General features: G+C 40.5%; 1 protein-coding gene across 2 annotated transcripts in view; it reads right to left on the bottom strand.

The window, feature by feature from the left end:
• The window catches only part of Top1 (DNA topoisomerase I), a 79,811-nt gene that overhangs the window by 10,594 nt on the left and 64,026 nt on the right, over positions 1-5,191 (bottom strand). The window lies entirely within an intron of this gene.

Here is a 5,191-nt window from a genome sequence, read left to right on the forward strand (position 1 = left end):
AAAAAAAAAAAGCAGGGTCTGGTGAGACTGAGAAAAATAATGTTTCTGGGGATACCTTCCCTCCTTCTTTGGAGCTTTTGGCATAAAGCCTGAGGTCTGATCTGAAAGCCCATGAAATGTTATAAAAATGTTACACATGCCTGATATTGGAAACCTAACCGAGAACCTGTGGCTGGGGAGCTCATATGTCTGAGGCATGAAGGTACTGCCATGATTTTGCTAAATAGATATGGAGGTAAAAAGCTGTCTTCTAAATACATATTTCTATACCCACAGACTAGCACAGCTCTTGGTCCTCATCAGCAAAACTTGTGCAAGATATGGATGTAGTTAATACCAAGACTGCGAATGATCTTAAGTACAGAGAACCAATGACTGTAGGATGCTCAGCCATGAATGGGACATCTATATCACACACTCTGACCTCAAGGTTCAGGAAGCATTGGAAAAGGTGATGGAAAGACTATTTGAGGCACAGGTTAGTGAGGACTGGGCCCAAAGTGTCTTCTGGACATGGTAGTGCCATTCTATAAAAACTCACAACAGCTATGATTGCCTGCACAGGATCAAGCCAGTCAGCATTCCTGTATGGAGTGGGGAGGGAAGTGTACAAAAGTCCCAACTTGTAGCTGAGGAGTTCCTGACATTTGGTGACTGTTGGTGTTGTGCTTAGTTTTTCTTTAGAGGTGTGGTACCTGGTAGCTTGCCCATGCCCCAGTGGAAGGCCACACCCATGCATATGTGGGCACCACTAGTTCAACTGAGTGGGTTACTAAAAAGAGTTGCCATGAAATTCAGAGAAAGGTGTGTGTGTTTAACATGGAATAGTTGAAGGTGGGAAGTTGGGAGTGATCCAAATAAACTGTATGTATACATGAAATTCTTAAATAATAACTATCATTAAAAGATTTAAAATATCATCACTAAAAAACTGATTTCTGCTACCATCCTGAGTGAAAACAGACCCACAAGCAAGGACTAATAATGTCAAAACAAGAAAGATTAGGAAAATTCCATATAGGCAAAGAGTTTGACATTAACACAAGAAAAAAAACAGGTTCTGAAGAATACAAGAATCTGGGGCTGGAGAGATTACTGATGTGGAATAGAAAAGCAGTTTGGTAAAACAACACAGCTATTGTAGGAGCCTTGACTCCCTCTCCTCTTTCCCTAGTTGGCAACCTCTCCATAATAGAGAGAAAATTAGTGTCAGTTATAAACCAGTGATCACCATACTTTCTCTTATAAATCTAGATACTTATCCACTCAGTAAAACAGGCAGATGAGTCAAGGGTGCAGAGAAGGAAGTGAGTTGAATTCGTCTTTGAGCCCTTCGTAGGAATCCGTATTGAGAAAGATGCCATTTGCCACTACACTTTGAACATGTAATGTAGTAATAGGAGTGGCGGGGCTGCGTCCCCGGCACCGTGGCTGCCTGGCTAGCTTATGCCCCGAAATAACAACACACAAACTGTATTCTTTTAAACACTTCCTGGCCCATTAGTTTCAGCCTCTTAACCCATTTCTAATAATCTATATGTAGCACCACGATGTGCGCTTACCAGGAAAGATTCAGCATGTCTGACCTGGTGGCTGGCTGCGTCTGCCTCAGAGAGCAGAGCTATCACGTCTGCCCGGGAGAGGGAAGCATGGCATCTGAGCTCACTTCCTCTTCCTCCCAGCATTCTGTTCTGTTTACTCCACCCACCTATGTTCTCACCAATAAAATGGGCCAAGGCAGTTTCTTTATTTTTTAACCAATGACCTTCCTCCATCAAGGTAAGACAAACTCAGCATGGTCAGACGCTTGTTTCTGAGATAGGGTCTCTCACTGACCTGGAACTCACCACTTAGGCCAGATTGTTGGACAAGCCAGGCCTAGGAATCCTGGCTCTACCTCCCCAGAGCTGGGTTTACAAGCATTACCATGCCCAGCTTTATTATTATTATGAATTGCCACATCTGTATTTTTTTTCACATCTATATTTTTAAAAATGTCATGCATGTATACAATGACATATGATCTTATCTATCTCTCATTTTTCCTCAAGCCCTCCATACCCACCAACTTCAAGTTTTTGGTTTTATGATAACTCAGTGAGTATAGTTAGTGTCAGCCATAGATTCATATGTGCACTGGCATGGTAGCATCCATTGTACCATGTGAAATCTAACAGAATTTAAGAGGAAAAACAACAACAACAAAACCAAGACCTTCCAAATATTAGGATTAAAAGTTTGTACCACAATGTCCAGCATATCAGAATACTTTTTGTTATTAAGTGATTGAATATATTGAATATGGTGCCATGACAATGTCAGATGTTAGGGTCAAGAATTTATTATATATCTATTACAAAGTTGAAATAATTTATTAAAAATAAAACTCAGAAATGGCCAGAAGTTAAGAGCACTTGTTGCTCTTACAGAGGAACTACATTTGGTTTTCAGTAACTCAACACTGTTCCTACTGTTCAGGCCTTTATCTGGACTTCACGGCCAAGAGGCATACAACACAGCGCACATACATTCATGCAGGCAAAACACTCATATGCATAAAATAACAATAAATTAAAACAACAACCCCCCAAACTCCTAAAGCTTGAACCTTTGTTTAAGAGAAGAAAAAATAATTTAAGAAAAGAATGCTTCTCTGGGTAACAACACAAAATTAAAAACTATTCAAGGTATTATCAAACCCCAACCTCTGAAGACATTGCTGTTTTGTTAAAGGGAAGACAGCTTAAGACAGGACTGAGAACAAGTTCAAGAAGCCAGAGGCAGCCGGGCGGTGGTGGTGCACACCTTTAATCCCAGCACTCGGGAGGCAGAGGCAGGCGGATCTCTGTGAGTTCGAGACCAGCCTGGGATACAAGAGCTAGTTTCAGGACAGGCTCCAAAGCTACAGAGAAACCCTGTTTAGAAAGAAAGAAAGAAAGAAAGAAAGAAAGGAAGGAAGGAAGGAAGGAAGGAAGGAAGGAAGGAAGGAAGGAAGGAAGGAAGGAAAGAAAGAACTCCCAAAATAACAAAAACAAAAAGAAGCCAGAGGCACCACCTCACCCCTAGGCCAACAACATCACCTCTTTGATAATGACTTTTTTTTTGGGAATCTCATCCCAGTTGACTCAAGTGTATCTTGGGCACATGCATCTAGACAGGGATAATCTCTGGGTGATTCTCAAGTTTACTATCTTAGCCACTGTCTAAGAAACCTGGAAAAAATACTTGCTATGCAGTTATCCGGTTATTGTCTGGGTAAAACTGGCTGGCTTTCCGCTCTAATTAAGGTGGTACTCTAGTTTGCCTAACAAGGAACTCACTCTTGTGAGAATTACAATCCATTATAATCTTTGCCTATAAGAGAACACAACAACCATATATTTGGAATCTATTTCCCTTTCTCCACTGCCATTGCTATTATCTGCCTTGGTCTCTACAGTTTCTTGCCTGAAGAACAACAGTTGTCTCGTGGCCTAATTTCCTGTTCGTGTGAAATCTAGGCTTCACCGAGTAGTCACAACTATCAATTATGCCACAAGTCAAGCCTATTTTTCTCTTTAAGATCTAGGTTAGTACTTTCCTTTTGTACTTAGGAATTGTTTTAAAAAAAAGAAAAGGAAGGAAGGAAGGAAGGAAGGAAGGAAGGAAGGAAGGAAGGAAGGAAGGAAGGAAGGAAGGAGAGAGAAAGGAATAAAAAAGACTTGGAGCTAAAGTCCCCAGCCTGTATCCCTCTATAGGGCCTTCTTCATGTCTCTTTTTTACACAAATTAAGCCAACAATGCTGGTGGGTATTTTTACTGCTGTCCAAATATCTGAGCCCTTCTTTTTCATGGCAGAGATTTCAGAAGGTCTCATTCTCTCTCTGGAATGCTAATTCCTTTTGTTTCTCTTTCTACAGACAAATAAAATTCCTATTCATCTCATAAATCAAATCTTAAATATTATCTTTTTGGGAAGCTTTCCCTGAAACTGAGATAAAATCAAGCCCTGAGGTATACACTTAAATGGTATTCCTACTCTGCTCAGCAGCGTTTATCACAGCTTATATTTATTGCTGTGATTACATGTCATTCCTACTAATCTTGCTAAAGTTGGTAACCTGTTTAAGACACCCTTCCATTCAAAGTCCTTAAGTGGTTCTTTTCCTGGAACAGAACACAGTCTTTTCTTTGGCTTGCTATTTAAGACTGGCCACAATTTAACTGCAGGATGTCATGGGAGAGCATGAGATTAGAGATCTAAATTACTTTCCAAGAAGACTGACAGAGTTACCAGCTATCGGATGTAGGACTTTTTTTTTAATTCCCACAGACTAAATTTATTCATCTACAAAGTAGACCCTGTTATGGTTATTAAACATCAACTTACATGAAAAAAGCCTTTCAACACTAAAATAATATTCATCATAGATTGACAAGTTTTTGCCTGTGGTGATATACATAGAATTTACTATTAGTGTATGACATTTAGTATATTCATGATGTTATGGAGCCACCACTACTTAGTAGTTGTAGTGTAGATAGTACACATACATTGTGGTGTGTGATATATGCACGTGTGCATGTAGGCACAAATCCCTGTGCAAGCAAAAAGAGACCCTCCACCTTATTTTTAAAAGATTTATTTATTTTTTTAAATGTACTATGGGTATTTTGCGTGTGTACCATGTACATGTAGTACCCAGAGGCTGGAAGAAGGCATCAGATGCCCTGGAACTGAACTGGTTATGAGCTGCCATGTGGGTGCTGGGAATTTAACTCCAGTCATCTGCAAAAAACATCCAGTGCTCTTAGCCATTGAGCCATCCCTTTAGCCTCTCCACCTGATTAAGACAGGATCTCTTACCGAACCTGAAACTCACAATCTCAGCTAAGCTGGCTGATGAGTGGGTTCCTATCATCAGGCATGCCTGGCTTTGCCTAGCTTTATGTGGGTGCTGGAGACATAAACTCAGGTCAGGTCTTACCTATCATGCCATTTCCCCCAACCGTATTCGACAGTTTCTGATTAACATATTCCCTATGTACCCTCTTTTGTCCACAGGCACCCCAATGTGCTTAGAAGACCTCTTTAAACACCTAACTTTAATCTGACTTCCTCTTTAAAAAAAAAAAAAAAAGAGTATTAAGGATGTTAAGAAAAACAACTAGGAGCCGGGCAGTGGTGGCGCACGCCTTTAATCCCAGCACTC

This window comes from Microtus ochrogaster, linkage group LG8, assembly GCF_000317375.1.
Source record: "Microtus ochrogaster isolate Prairie Vole_2 linkage group LG8, MicOch1.0, whole genome shotgun sequence".
NCBI classification, from domain to species: domain Eukaryota; kingdom Metazoa; phylum Chordata; class Mammalia; order Rodentia; family Cricetidae; genus Microtus; species Microtus ochrogaster.